This window comes from Balaenoptera ricei, chromosome 17 (genome assembly GCF_028023285.1).
Source record: "Balaenoptera ricei isolate mBalRic1 chromosome 17, mBalRic1.hap2, whole genome shotgun sequence".
NCBI classification, from domain to species: domain Eukaryota; kingdom Metazoa; phylum Chordata; class Mammalia; order Artiodactyla; family Balaenopteridae; genus Balaenoptera; species Balaenoptera ricei.
The window spans coordinates 14,383,779-14,399,969 of record NC_082655.1 but is presented as its reverse complement, the minus strand read 5'-3'; the positions used below and the strand labels follow the sequence as shown (position 1 = coordinate 14,399,969).

Below are 16,191 nucleotides of genomic sequence, written 5' to 3'. Positions count from 1 at the left end.
AATCAACATTGTGAAAATGACTATGCTACCCAAAGCAATCTACAGATTCAATGCAATCCCTATCAAACTACCAATGGCATTTTTCACAGAACTAGAACAAAAAATTTCACAATCTGTATGGAAACACAAAAGACCCCGAATAGCCAAAGCAATTTTGAGAAAGAACGGCGGAGCTGGAGGAATCAGGCTCCCTGACTTCAGACTATACTACAAAGCTACAGTAATCAAGACAGTATGGTACTGGCACAAAAACAGAAATATAGATCAATGCAACAGGATAGAAAGCCCAGAGATAAACCCACGCACATATGGGCACCTTATCTTTGATAAAGGAGGCAAGAATATACAGCAGAGAAAAGACAGTGTCTTCAATAAGTGGTGCTGGGAAAACTGGACAGCTACATGTAAAAGAATGAAATTAGAACACTCCCTAACATCATACACAAAAATAAACTCAAAATGGATTAAAGACCTAAATGTAAGGCCAGACGCTATAAAACTCTTAGAGGAAAACATAGGCAGAACATTCTTTGACATAAGTCACAGCAAGATCCTTTTTGACCCAAATCTTAGAGAAATGGAAATAAAAACAAAAATAAACAAATGGGACCTAATGAAACTTAAAAACTTTTGCACAGCAAAGGAAACCATAAACAAGATGAAAAGACAACACTCAGAATGGGAGAAAATATTTGCAAATGAATCAACAGACAAAGGATTAATCTCCAAAATATACAAGCAGCTCATGCAACTCAATATCAAAAAAACAAACAACCCAATCCAAAAATGGGCAGAAGACTTAAATAGACATTTCTCCAAAGAAGATATACAGATTGCCAACAAACACATGAAAGGATGCTCAACATCACTAATCATTAGAGAACTGCAAACCAACTACAATGAGGTATCACCTCACACCGGTCAGAGTGGCCATCATCAAAAAGTCTACAAACAATAAATGCTGGAGAGGATGTGGAGAAAAGGGAACCCTCTTGCACTGTTGGTGGGACTGTAAATTGATACAGCCACTATGGAGAACAGTATGGAGGTTCCTTACAAAACTAAAAATAGAACTACCATACGACCCAGCAATCCCACTACTGGGCATATACCCTGAGAAAACCATAATTCAAAAAGAGTCATGTACCAAAATGTTCATTGCAGCTCTATTTACAATAGCCAGGACGTGGAAGCAACCTAAGTGTCCATTGACGGGTGAATGGATAAAGAAGATGTGGCACATATATACAGTGGAGTATTAACCATAACAAGCAACGAAATTGAGTTATTTGTAGTGAGGTGGATGGATCCAGAGTCTGTCATACAGAGTGAAGTAAGTCAGAAAGAGAAAAACAAATACCGTATGCTAACGCATATATAGAGAATCTTAAAAAAAAAAAAAAAAAAGGTTCTGAAGAACCTAGGGGCAGGACAGGAATAAAGACACAGACATAGTGAATGGACTTGAGGACACGGGGATGGGGAAGGCTAAGCTGGGATGAAGTGAGAGGGTGGCATGGACATATATACACTACCAAATGTAAAAGAGATAGCTAGTGGGAAGCAGCCACATAGCACAGGGAGATCAGCTCCGTGCTTTGCGACCACCTAGAGGGGTGGGATAGGGAGGGAGGGAGGGAGATGCAAGAGGGAGGGGATATGGGGATATACATATGCATATAGCTGATTCACTTTGTTATACAGCAGCAACTAACACAACATTGTAAAGCAATTATATTCCAATAAAGATGTTAAAAAAACAATAACACTTTACTTTTTGGGTTGAGAATAGACTGCAGGGAGACAAAGTTGGAAACAGGGAGGCAGAAGGTTATTATGATTGTCTAAGAAAGTGATGGGCTAATGTGGCGTAGAAGAGGGGGTGAGAATTGGAATTTGGATTCACTTTAAAGGTAGAGCCAGGGGGATTTGCTGGTGGATTAGATGGGTGTGGAGCAGGGTGGGGAAGGAGAAGAAGGAGGAAGGAAGAGAGAAAGAGACAGATGAGAGAGAGAGAGCGAGAGAGACAGAGAGAGACAGAGAGGTATTTTAGATTTTGGTCTGAGCCAGTGGAAGGACAGAGGTCCTGTTTGCTGAAATGGGGAAAACTTCTGGAAAGCTGAATTGAAGAGGAAGATAAGGAGTTCAAATTTGTGCATGTGAAGTTTGACATGCCTGTTAATGCTCTAATGCTCATGTAGAGGTGTTGAACAGTCAGTGGAAAAGCGGGTCTGGTTGGAAGTGTACGTTTGGAAGTTGTCATGTATAGATAGACTACGTTTAAAGTCAGGAGACTTGATAAGATCTCCGAGGGACTGGAGATGGGGGAGAGGTGATGCTGGCTCTCAGTCAGGGAGTAGCAGTGGTGGGAAGAGGTTAAATTACAACCAGAGTTAATGGTGGGGAGCAAAAGAGTGTTGCGGTTGACTCTGAGGTTTTTCGACGTTAGAAGTGGAAGAAAGGACTTGACATTTACTGAGATGGGGCGGATGCGAGGCAGAGCAGGTGGGGGTGACTTAATCAGAAATTTGATTTTCCTTTTATTAGGGTGGAGGTGGCAGCTGTGGCAGAAGATGGAGCAGGGCAGTTGTGAGGGAGCAAAGCTGGATGGTAGTGTGCTAGATAGAGTGCTTCATAACACAGAGTTCACCCTCCTTTCCGTTTGGAGGGAAGTTCAAGGTTTCCTCTCTGTCAAAGTCTGCAAGTGCCTTCCAGGACAGTGGCGGAGGCCATCATTGTCCTCTTACCTTTCATCCATCAGCAAGTCTACAATCTTCCAAGTTGAGATGCAAGCAAGTGAAACTCAAAGAAAGACAGGAGAGCCCTTTCCTGCAACAGAGAACATATGGTGTGCAAAAGCCTAAAATATTTACTATCTATCTCTTTTCAGAAAAAGTTTGCCAACATCTTACCTAAGCATAACTAGTACATCTGAATTCAAGCTGTTTACCCTAAAAATTTTCCAAGAGATGTTTGTGTGTGTGTGTTTTTTTATACACACACACACACACACACATTTTGCTTATATATATATAAGCAAAATGGTTATTTGATTTCATAGTCAAACTATAAACTCAAGGGCAACAGAGGAGATAAGGCACATGAGTTAGATAAGGCACAGGAGTTAGAATTCACTGAGTTCAAAGTATTTTTGAGTGGAAAAAAGTTTCAGCATTTCTTTCTGGGAACGAGATTTATTTGTGCTGGTACCTTTTTTGAAAATCTGGGCCTTAATATGTATGCCTGTATTCCTACAAAAGTCCCTGTCCTCTACAGAGTTTGTTGACAGTATCAAACATACGCCTTTGAAATATCTGTGTTAGAGATGCGGTGTGTTTGTGCTAGATTGCTAGGTATTGGAAGTATTATGAAACCTTAAAGAATAGCGTTGAAAATGTCATCAGTTACGAAACAATATATTGGTCTCAGTCTGCATGTGTACATGTATGTACATGTGTGTGAGTGTGTGTGTGTGTGTGGCAGGGTACAGAGAAAAACTGGGGAACAGTTGGGTAAAGGCAAAGCCCAGCTGGCTCAACTATTTTGGGATCTGGAGACATCTAATACATCCAAACTTTGGAAAACACTATATGACAATTTGTTGGAACATGAAAAAGAGAGAAAATTCAGTGGGGTATCATGTTCAAAATATAGAATTACTGTCATTGTCATGGATAACCTCAGCATTGGTGACCCTTTCAACAAAACCAGCCTATGGGTCATCTTGGGACCTCTACATTTGTGTATAAGGACAGACACATCCTGGTCCTTGTTATTAATTGGAACTGCTTGACATGAGCATAATGAATAATAATCAGTCCAAACTGTGCAAATATGGGAGTTGCTTCCTTGGGGTCAGTGAGCGTCCTGTCTTGGGGAGTGTTGAAGCAGGGGATGGGCAGTTCTTCATCAAAGGTGCTATAGATGTCACTAGACCATTACCTGGCATATAGCTGGTGCTAAAAAAATATTCACTGAATGATAAAACCAAGGGAGTTAGATTAGAGAACTTTCAAATTTTATTCATGCCAAACCTCTGATCCTAAGCTCAGTGAACACTTTTATAGCATATCCATTTCCTTTTCTGGGCATACAGAAAGTACTTCTCAGCCTCTCCTGAACCCTAAGAGATCTTCCTTGCTCTCTCTTTTTCCATGGCTACCAGAAGGTCAATGTTGAAGATCTTGGTGTCAAAGATGAAAGGAGCCTGGATCCCTGAGTTACTTTTAGGAGGAGATTAGTCTAGCAGAGTTGCCCACTCACTTTGGACTGTGATGTGAACAGAAAATAAATTTTTTATTTTGTTAATGACACTCAGATTGGGGGTTGTTTGTTGCAAAATTAGTGTCAGTTTTCTATGTTGATGCATTTGTATTACATGACTAAATTAGATAAAAATAACTAAATTCAGGAAAAGATACACCTTAAGTTGAAAAATTACTTTCTATAGAGCAGTGAAAATGAATGAACTACAGCAGCATGCATAGAAACAGAAACATAATGTTGGGCAAAAACATTTACATAATGTAAATTACACAGGAATACATACCATATGATACCATTTATATAAAGCTCAGATATACACAAAACTAAGCAATGTATTATTTAGTAATACAGACACGTGGTAAAGTTGAAAAACAAAGCAAAATGCAGGACAGTATTAGGCTAGGGGAGAGTAGGCAGAGGAGTGTCAGGAGGGAGGGCAACATAGGAATTTAAAACTCTTGGCAGTGTTCCTAAATCTGGTTGGAAGTATTTATTTAATTATTCTTTATAATATAAATATTTACTGTATGTATTATTTTGTACATATGACAATATTATGTTGGAGTCACATCATGTGTACATCTAACTTACCAACCCAATCATATATGTATACTGGATATTCAATTACACATAATTATATACCATATATTCAATTATGGTTTGCACAAAAATACTTGATTATGTGCTGCGTATTACTGCATATACTGCAAATTTATAGACACATTACTGCAGAAGCCATGTACAAAACCTAGAGTCTGGGTGATTTAATGGATTTTCAAAGATAATTTTGATTAAATGCATGTGTTTACTTAATTGCTCACATTGGAACCCAAACTTTTGATAAGATGCCACTTTGTTGTATGACATGGATCACACTAAGGAAGTGTTTCCCAAACTGAGGTCCCCAGATCCCTACAGATTGATAAACTAACTTTGGAATTTTGAAATCTTGGGAGTAATTGTTCACTTGCTTGCAGTCAGGGCACCCACGCCAACAGGTCATTGTCTATATTAGCCTAGAATTAAACAACTCAGGCTGCTTACAGTGCTTACATATTTCATGCTGATTAGAAGTACTGGTTAGCGATTTATCTGTCTTTGATTAATTAAACAGGGGAAAAGCCCATTTGTTACTAGTATCAACTTGGAAGATGGCATTTATCAAAGCACAAGCCTCATGGGAAGAAATTAATAAAATGAATCCCTCTTGGTGAAAAGGTTTAGAATCAGTGTCCTATATTAATTCAAGTTCATTTTGTGTTTATTCATTTACTAATGCATACATTCAACCAATATTTGCTGAGTGCCAACTCTGTGCCAGATAGTTCTAAGCACTGGAGGTAGAATAGTGAACAAATCCAATATCCTTGCTGTTATGGACTGAAGGTTTATGTCCACTGCAAATTCATATGTTGGAGCCCTAACACCCAGTGTGGCTGTATTTAGAGATGGGGCATCTAAGGAAGTAATTAAGGTTAAATGTGGTTATACTGATGGGGCCCTGATCTAATTGGATTAGTGTCCATATAAGAAAAGACTCCAGCGTGCCTTCTCTGTCTCTGTATCTCTCTCTCTCTCTCTATCTCCCCCCACATGCATACACCAAGGAAAGGCCACATGAAGACAGAACGAGAGGCTAGCTGTCTGCAAGCCATGAAGAGAGCTCTCACTAGAAACCAAATGGACTAGAATCTTTATCTTAGACATCTAGCCTCCAGAACTTGAGAAAATAAACTTCTGTTGTTTAAGTCACCCAGTCTACGGTATTTTGTTATGGCAGCCCAAGCAGACTAAGATACTTGTCCTTGTAGAGATAATAGTAGTGGGGTGGGTCTTAGTATAAGTAGTAGTATTGCTGACAAAGGGAAGGGAGCCAACATACCTGTTGGGAGGCATATAACATAACGGTGCAAAACATTTCTCATGGGGTCTGACAGCTCTGGGTTTAAGTTCCTTCTCGGTCATTTAATAACAGGAGAACTTGGGTAAGGGACTTAATTTCTTGACGCCTCGATTTTCCCTCATGTAAAATGGGAAAGCAGTATCTACCTCATAGGGTTATTGAGAGGAGTAGATGAGCTTGTAAAGCACTCGACACAGCCCCTGTACGTAGAAAAGCCTCACGACATTAGCTATCTCATATAAAAATTCACATACCCCATTTAATCTTCACGACAAACCACAAATGAGTGTTAGCTGTTTTCTTCATTTTGGAAACATGAAAACTGGGATCAGAGAGGTGGGACAACTTTCCTTAGATGATACATGTTCTCAAGCGCAGAGCTGGTGGAACTTGGACCCAGATCTGCCCACCACCAAAGCCTGAGCTGTCTCCCTGCCTCATGGCCCCGCTGTGCATCCAGATTGAAAAAGCTGCAAGATCTGATGTAGTCCTTTCCTTCCAGATCTGTGGTTCTCAGCCATGCGTGGGGAATGCGGAGAGAGCCAAGTTTGAAAAAGCACATAGTTTCTTTGATTTGATTTTATGAAAAAACATATACTATCTTACCATTGGCTTTATCCACGCTATAATTTAACTCAAGAATGTTGGATTAGGAAGGAAAAGAGTGGTTTCTTTTTATACAAAGAGAGCATGGTTTAAAAAATAGATTGAGACCCTGCTCTCCTGGGGTCTCCTCAATGGCAGTTTCCTGTCTTGGGGCCTCTTTGCAGCAGTTAGGGCTTAACCCAGGAGGCTCATAGGCAGGTTCAGTGAAACCGAAGTGAGGCTTAAAAAAATTATGGCTTTCGTATAGCTGATAGAAGCCGCGTGCTAATAAAGATGACTGCTGGACTTGCATGTGTGTGGCATTGGCAGGAGTAGCTGCCTATAATATTCTAGTAATTCTGCTCCCAGGTGAGCAATAGAGAGTTACATTTCTGCTAATTATCATAGTCAATTAGTTGAATTCTGAGTGAAAAATCTTCAGGGTAAAATCACTGTTTCTCACTGTTCACAGAGTTACTGAATTATATTACATGCGATGGTCGCTCCGTGACTCACAGCAAAGAGACTGCTCATGCACGCGCGAGCACACACACACACATGCACCCCAAAAACGCAACAAAAACACCAGCTAGCAGCAGAGGCGTATGTAAGTGATAGAAGCACTGAGACAAAACTGGCATCAAATGGCAGTTCAGGTCTTATTCTGGCACCAAACTTGTGAACAATACCAACAATACTTTTAGTTTTTAAAGCTTTTTAGATTCTGGAATTGTGGATGAGGAATTATAAACAATATTTTCATTTGACAAATGTGGAAATTGAAGGCTGGCAGGATTATTTGCCTCGGACATTTGTAAGAATTGCTTGCCTAGTTCCACTTTGAAGTTAGACAGACTGAGTTTTGAATATACACTTAGACACTTTTAAGCAGTGTGACTTAGGCAAACAGTTCATGCTCTGTGTATCTATTTCTTCAATGAGAAAACAGGAATAGTAATCCCCATCTTGAGAATCATCAAAAGAATTGAACCATGTAACATATTTCAGTGTATAATATGACTATTAACAGATGTAATAATCATTTTGCTGGGCTCTCTTTGCTCAGTATTTTTCTTCCATGCAGGAGTCAATGAGAACTCTCTAAATACATTGACCGGAGTGATGAAGTCAGGTGAGCAGCTAAATGGACTTTTAAACACACATGACCAAGGCTTTTAGTTGCAGGAGCCATGCTTTTGGAGAGAGCAGCGGTTTTCTTCCAGGCTAAAACCCTGGCTTTGAGTATCAAAAGTCAAAGAGCCCCGAGGACTCATGAAGTATAGATTTTTATACCATAGATAACAGTAGGTTATGAACGAAGGTTGGTATAAAAATAGTTATTCTCCCCTGCCATAATACATATCCCAAAGGAAAACAAAAGATTTGGACAATGGTAGATATTCCCGAGGGGACTTTGAGCCCCATCCCTGGGCTGAATCTGTTTTTATTGGGATAGAAGGAGGGGATTAGAACTTGGCTGGGTTTCAGAGGACCTGAGAACAGATGGGACTTGTGTGTGAATCCCCATGACATACACAGAAGACCTACAAAGTTCCTGAGAATTTTATATCATCATAAACACTGTCAGCTTCGACTGAAAGAGAGTACTAAATGAAAGAAGGCTGTCAGCCTTCTACAGTCTACTGGCAGGAAACAAGCTGATAAAACTACTCAGCTGCAAGCAAGTGCTACCTTTCATGAAAAAGTAGGGAAACTCGGGGGATAGAGCCTCATGTTCAGAGGGTAGAGCTATGGGTCCAGAGGAGGGAGCCTTGAGCCCAGAGGGAGAAGCCACATGCCTCAGAGAACTATTCACAGGCCTTGAAACCTAATGGAATCTTCCTGCCTGGATTTCAAAATTGCTTGACTATTTTTTGCCTTTCAATTTCTTCCCTTTTTGAACAAGAATGCCTATAACTGTCATTTGATGTCTGTCCCAGCATTGCCTTTGAGAGTAGATAACTTATTTCTTGAGTTTCAGAGGTCGGCAGATGGAGAGGAATTATGCCCTAGGATGAATTATACTCAGAATCTCACCCTTGCCTAATTTACATAATTTAGATTCTGAGATTTGGGACCTTTGAGCTGATTTGATTTATATGAGGTTTTAAACTTTGAGTTGATCCTGTAATGTGTTGAGGCTTTTGGAGAATTTGGGATGAAGTAAATGTACTTTGCATGTGGGACAGACATGAATCTTTTGGGCTAAAGGCAGACTGTGGTAGGTTGAATAACGGCTCCTCAAAGACGTTCACATCCCTAGTCTCAGAACTGGTGAATATGTTTCTTTATATGTCAGAGGATGCTGCAAAGGTGACTAAATTAAAGGCATTGAGACTGAGAGATTACCCTGAATTATCCTGGTGAGCCCAATATAATTACCTGGGTCTTTAAAAACATGAGACCATTTTCTAGCTTTAATCAGAAAAGGAGATGTGATGTTGGAAGCAGAGTCAGAGAGATACTACATGGCTGACTTTGAAGGTGGAGGAAAGGATCCACAAGCTAAGGAATGCAGGCAGCCTCTTGAAGATGGAAAAGTCAAGGAAACGGAATCTTTCCCAGAGCCTCCAGAAAAAACATAGTCTGCTGACACCTTGATTTTGATGCAGGGAAAGCCATTTTGGGCTTCTAACCCTCCAGAACTGTAAGATAATAACTTTGTGCTATTTTAAGCCACTAAACTTGTGGTAGTTTTTAATAGCAGCAACAAAAAGTGAATGTAGGCATATGAAGGTATTTTTCATGTGAATCTTATTAGAAAACTGGCAAAAGCCATCACTAAAGACATTTGGAGTAGGGAGAGATTCCAACCATAGACTTCATGGAATAAGCAGCATTTGAGCTTGGCACTAGTTATAACTGATGGAGAGGACTCTCTAGTGTAATCAAAGACACAGTGGCCTAGATGGATATGTAGAGTGCAATGGGGGGGATTAGCGGTCATCTGGGGTGTCACTCATTAAAAGAACCAGACACTTTCTGCCCACTGCTTTGAGATCACTTTAGTTACCGTGCCTCTGGGACTAGAAATGTCAATATATGTTGAAGTCAGAATTCCTAAATCACACTGTTCATTATCATTGCTCTTGGGAGGCTCAGTGATTTTTATGCACGCAACAGAGACTTGTATGAACTATTCCTCCCTGAAATGTCAGTCTTGGTTTTACTTCCTTTGTGAACTTCCTGAGTGACCTTGGGCAAATCACCAACCATCTCCTGGGTCTTACTTTCTTCTTCAAGAAGATAACAGATAACAGTAAAAGATTACTTTTACTTTTTTTTTTTGGTCACTCTTACACCTCTGCCATATTCCCAGCTTTTAGGAGAGTGGGAGGATGAATTAGAAACCTTCTTTCAAGGGCTTTGAACTTTTCTGTAGAGTGATTCTCAAACTTATTTAGGAGATAGAGCATCTGGAAAGCATGGCACTCTTTGAAGAACGCCATGAAATACTGATTGATATATTTAATTCCGGTATATGTAATAGGAACAGTTTTACTTCCAGACAATATGACAATCTGTGCATGATTTAAAAACCACCACCTTGAGTACATATGTCCATGAAAGGAACAAGCTGTTGGTCTAAATGTGATTGGCTGTTTCTGCTAATATTTGTCTGCTGCTTGTTCACTTATTTTTTCATCTGCCAGTACCTTAGGTAGCAGATGTCCAACGTTTAAGAAAAATATATCTGGGAAGAAAGCTTGAAATTGGAAAAAATATGATTCTAAACTAATTTTTTTCCTGATAATTGGAAAAAATTACCATTATTTGGTTTCATGGCAGAACACCTCCATTAAGCCTTCAGAGATCTGACATTCAGTATGAGCTTTGAGAACTTCCATTACTGTGCATACATAATGAGATTCCTGAGGGGAAAGGCCAGCATCTTATTTCTTTTTGTATTCTCGAACATATTTAAATTGTTATTTTCTCCTCACTATTTAATAATAAGAGCTACTATTCACTGAACACTTACTGTCTCTCAGATGTTGTGCTAAGTCCTGAGTACATATTAGGATACTATTATTACTATCCTAGTCTTAGAGATGAGATAGTGAATCTCCCACAGATTATCTGCTCAAGGTCACAAAGCCGATAAACAGAAGAGTCAGGGTTCAAACTTAGGACCTGATCCCTGAGCCTGATCCCAGAGCCTTGAACCACTTCTCTACTCCCTAAACCTAAATCTCACTTCCTCCTCGATGAAGTCCCTCCCCATGCCCACCCTCAATTCTAGGATGCTCTAAATTCTCCCACCTTGAGATGCTTATGGCACTCACTCTGTGCCTGGGTCTATGCTTTTCCTCCTCAACCAGTTTGGCACCTCCTAGAGTACTGAGCAATGTATGATCTTGTGGGTCATGCTGTGAGTTGTGAGCTGGAGAGCAGTGCAAAATAGCAGACAGAGAAATGATTTTTGCTGTAGGAAGTTCCTCTCACTCTTTGCCTTTGACTTGGTTTCAGTTCAAATGTCAACTTTCAGAGAGATACTCCCTGATCATAACACCTGAAAATGTCTCTATTTCCCCAGATGCCACTCTTGTTTCATTTCTCCCATGGCACATACCCCATACCAGAAAGTACTTGTTTACTTACTTGTGTATTGCCTGGTCTCTCTCCCCAAGAATAAAAACTCCAGGAGGGTAGGGTCCTTATCTATCTTGCTCACATCTGTATCTTCAGTACCTAGAACAATGATAGTATGTAAAGTTTAGTCAAGTATTTGTTGAAGAAATACATGACTGAATATACTGAAATGTTTTTGAAATACTTTACTCATTAAATAAATATTGAGTATTGACTTTGTGCTGGACATTGTTCTAAGTGTCAGGAATGCCACGCATTGTAAAGCAAACCACTTTAAAAAATTGCACTCTGGTTGTATCTTCAAGTTATCAGCAGTCTGACCATTTGGTCAAAATTAGGATGATCATATATCCTGGTTTGTCTTGGACTATGCTTTTGTCCTGACATAATCATAAAGAGTGCCCCTTTCACTCTCCAAAATGTCCTGGTTTGGAAGATAAATTAGATATTCACCATAATTAAACTTGATATATCAGTGTAATAAAAACTAGCAGAGAGGCAAACAGCAGACAAAGTAAAACCCTGGTATGTGTCAGTCAAACAGTGGATCTGTGTGCTGTGCATAGTATTCATTTTGTGATGGTAAAATCATTCAGGCTGGCCGAGGCAAAAACGTGAAGGGGCATTGACAGGTTTATGTAGCTGAAAAGTCTGCTGAGTTGCCCCCCTTATTCCTGAGTAGTTCCTGTCTCACCTTTCCTAGTATCTAATGGCAGCGACAACCTCTGTCTCATCCCATTTCAGTACAAGTCTAGCAGAGGAGAGCCAGACCCTTACCCAGGAGCACTTGTATGAGTTCTGAGATTGACTCTGACTGGCCCAGCTTGGGTCATATACTCCTCCTCTTCTCCCCAAGGAAAGGTGGTGTGCTGATTGGGAAAGGCATGAGTTATGTGTTCCATCCTTGTAGCTGAATAAGGAGCCCTACAATACCACATATCCTGAGATTGGAGGAACAGTAGCTCTGTCCAAAAATGGAAATCAGGAATTTTCCAGAAGAAAAGAGAATGTAATCAAAATATGGGCAGGGAACCTTAAGTGTCCTCTACAATGTGTGTGTTTGTGGATGTCTGAATTGTGCACACATGTATGTTTTTGGGCTGATCAACTATCTTATTGAATCTGAGCAATAGCTTCAATCAAACAATTTTATATCTACACAGTCTCTTTCTCAGGTTCCTGTTTTATAGATCCAAATAAAGCTTTATTTTTCCATCCTATCACCACTTCATGTAAGAATCCCTTACTATCCCTACAGTATATGGCAAGTCTTCATTACTCACTCACAGGACTTCTATGTACAGATGTTCAAGTAGTACACTGCACATAGACAACAATTGAGTTGTGCCATATGGAGACCCTATGTAATCCCTTATAGACATTCTCTTAACAGATGAGGCAAATGGGGTTAATTGATTTGCTTAAGCTTGTCCTCTAAATCTTATGCTCTTTCACTTAGAGAATCTGGTCAACTCAAAGGAGCTCTCATGCTGTTTTACCTGGAAAAGAAGTAATTACTCTTTACCATTACATTCTCTCCATGACTTTAAATAAACACTACGGAAGCCTTGGAAATTATAAGGTATTCTCATTTTTGTTTTACATTTGGATAGATTAAGCAAAAAAAATCAGTGAAACATCTGTAGTGGTTATAGCCTTAAGAGCAGAAGTCCGTAGACATGATTAATTCTGTAAAGAGGTATGCAAGGCACGAGAATTTATGAATTTTGCTGGGGTCTCTCTCTCTTTTTTTTTTTTTAACATCTTTATTGGAGCATAATTGCTTTACAATGGTGTGTTAGTTTCTGCTTTATAACAAAGTGAATCCGTTATATATACATATATATACATATGTCCCCATATCTCTTCCCTCTTGCGTCTCCCTCCCTCCCACCCTCCCTTCCCACCCCTCTAGGTGGTCACAAAGCACCGAGCTGATCTCCCTGTGCTATGCAGTTGCTTCCAACTAGCTATCTATTTTACGTTTGGTAGTGTATATATGTCCATGCCACCCTCTCACTTTGTCCCAGTTTACCCTTCCCCCTCCCCGTATCCTCAAGTCCATTCTCTAGTAGGTCTGCCTCTTTATTCCCGTCTTGCCCCTAGGTTGTCCGTGACCATTTTTGTTTTTTTAGATTCCATATATATGTGTTAGCATACGGTATTTGTTTTTCTCTTTCTGACTTACTTCACTCTGTATGACAGACTCTAGGTCCATCCACCTCACTACAGATAACTCAATTTCGTTTCTTTTTATGGCTGAGTAATATTCCATTGTATATATGTGCCACATCTTCTTTATCCATTCCTCTGTTGATGGACACTTAGGTTGCTTCCATGTCCTGGCTATTGTAAATAGAGCTGCAATGAACATTTTGGTACATGACTCTTCTTGAATTATGGTTTTCTCAGGGTATATGCCCAGTAGTGGGATTGCTGGGTCCTATGGTAGTTCTAATTTTAGTTTTTTAAGGAACCTCCATACTGTTCTCCATAGTGGCAGTATCAATTTACAGTCCCACCAACAGTGCAAGAGGGTTCCCTTTTCTCCACACCCTCTCCAGCATTTATTGTTTGTAGATTTTTTGATGATGGCCATTCTGACCAGTGTGAGATGATGTCTCATTGTAGTTTTGATTTGCATTTCTCCAATGATTAATGATGTTGAGCATTCTTCCATGTGTTTGTTGGCCATCTGTATATCTTCTTTGGAGAAATGTCTATTTAGGTCTTCTGCCCATTCTTGGATTGGGTTGTTTGTTTTTTTGATATTGAGCTGCATGAGCTGCTTGTAAATTTGGAGATTAATCCTTTGTCAGTTGCTTCATTTGCAAATATTTTCTCCCATTCTGAGGGTTGTCTTTTCGTCTTGTTTATGGTTTCCTTTGCTGTGCAAAAGCTTTTAAGTTTCATTAGGTCCCATTTGTTTATTTTTGTTTTTATTTCCCTTTCTCTAGGAGGTGGGTCAAAAAGGACCTTGCTGTGATTTACATCATAGAGTGTTCTGCCTATGTTTTCCTCTAAGAGTTTGATAGTGTCTGGCCTTACATTTAGGTCTTTAATCCATTTTGAGTTTATTTTTGTGTGTGGTGTTAGGGAGTGTTCTAATTTCATACTTTTACATGTAGCTGTCCAGTTCTCCCAGCACCACTTACTGAAGAGGCTGTGTTTTTCCACTGTATATTCTTGCCTCCTTTATCAAAGATAAGGTGACCATATGTGCGTGGGTTTATCTCTGGGCTTTCTATCCTGTTGCATTGATCTATATTTCTGTTTTTGTGCCAGTACCATACTGTCTTGATTACTGTAGCTTTGTAATATAGTCTGAAGTCAGGGAGCCTGATTCCTCCAGGCTCCGTTTTTCTTTCTCAAAATTGCTTTGGCTATTCGGGGTCTTTTGTGCTTCCAAACAAATTGTGAAATTTTTTGTTCTAGTTCTGTGAAAAATGCCATTGGTAGTTTGATAGCGATTGCATTGAATCTGTAGATTGCTTTGGGTAGCATAGTGATTTTCACAATGTTGATTCTTCCAATCCAAGAACATGGTATATCTCTCCATCTATTTGTATCATCTTTAATTTCTTTCATCAGTGTCTTATAATTTTCTGCATACAGGTCTTTTGTCTCCTTAGGTAGGTTTATTCCTAGATATTTTGTTCTTTTTGTTGCAGTGGTAAATGGGAGTGTTTTCTTAATTTCACTTTCAGATTTTTCATCATTAGTGTATAGGGATGCAAGAGGTTTCTGTGCATTAATTTTGTATCCTGCTAATTTACCAAATTCATTGATTAGCTCTAGTGGTTTTCTGGTAGAATCTGTATGTATTCTCTATGTATAGTATCATGTCATTTGCAAACAGTGACAGCTTTACTTCTTCTTTTCTGATTTGGATTCCTTTTATTTCTTTTTCTTCTCTGATTGCTGTGGCTAAAACTTCCAAAACTATGTTGAATAATAGTGGTGAGAGTGGACAACCTTGTCTTGTTCCTGATCTTAGTGGAAATGGTTTCAGTTTTTCACCATTGAGGACAATGTTGGCTGTGGGTTTTTCATATATGGCCTTTATTATATTGATGAAAGTTCCCTCTATGCCTACTTTCTGGAAGGTTTTTATCATAAATGGGTGTTGAATTTTGTTGAAAGATTTCTCTGCATCTATTGAGATGATCCTATGGGTTTTCTCCTTCAATTTTTTAATATGGTGTATCACATTGATCGACTTGCGTATATTGAAGACTCCTTGCATTCCTGGGATAAACCCCACTTGATCATAGTGTATGATCCTTTTAATGTGCTGTTGGATCCTGTTTGCTAGTATTTTGTTGAGGACTTTTGCATCTATGTTCAACAGTGATATTGGCCTGTAGTTTTCTTTCTTTGTGGCATCTTTGTCTGGTTTTGGTATCAGGGTGATGGTGGCCTCGTAGAATGAGTTTGGGAGTGTTCCTCCCTCTGCTATATTTTGGAAGAGTTTGAGAAGGATAGGTGTTAGCTCTTCTTTAAATGTTTGATAGAATTCGCCTGTGAAGCCATCTGGTCCTGGGCTTTTGTTTGCTGGAAGATTTTTAATCACAGTTTCAATTTCAGTGCTTGTGATTGGTCTGTTCATATTTTCTATTTCTTCCTGGTTCAGTCTCGGAAGGTTGTGCATTTCCAAGAATTTTTCCATTTCTTCCAGGTTGTCCGTTTTATTGGCATATAGTTGCTTGTAGTAATCTCTCAAGATCCTTTGTATTTCTGCAGTGTCAGTTGTTACTTCTCCTTTTTCATTTCTAATCCTATTGATTTGAGTCTTCTCCCTTTTTTTCTTGATAAGTCTGGTTAATGGTTTATCAATTTTGTTT

At 39.4% G+C, this 16,191-nt stretch overlaps 1 protein-coding gene across 13 annotated transcripts in view; it reads right to left on the bottom strand.

The window, feature by feature from the left end:
- LRATD2 (LRAT domain containing 2) overlaps positions 1–16,191 on the bottom strand; it is a 714,718-nt gene that overhangs the window by 113,941 nt on the left and 584,586 nt on the right. For 12 of the 13 annotated variants that reach the window (XR_009498431.1, XR_009498437.1, XR_009498433.1 and 9 more), the window contains 2 exons: positions 11,357–11,446; positions 2,748–2,829 (listed from right to left, as the gene is read on the bottom strand). The gene's annotated coding sequence lies outside the window, so the exon portion shown is untranslated. The remainder of the gene's footprint in view (positions 1–2,747; positions 2,830–11,356; positions 11,447–16,191) is intronic. The other variant, XR_009498439.1, reaches the window with a different exon arrangement.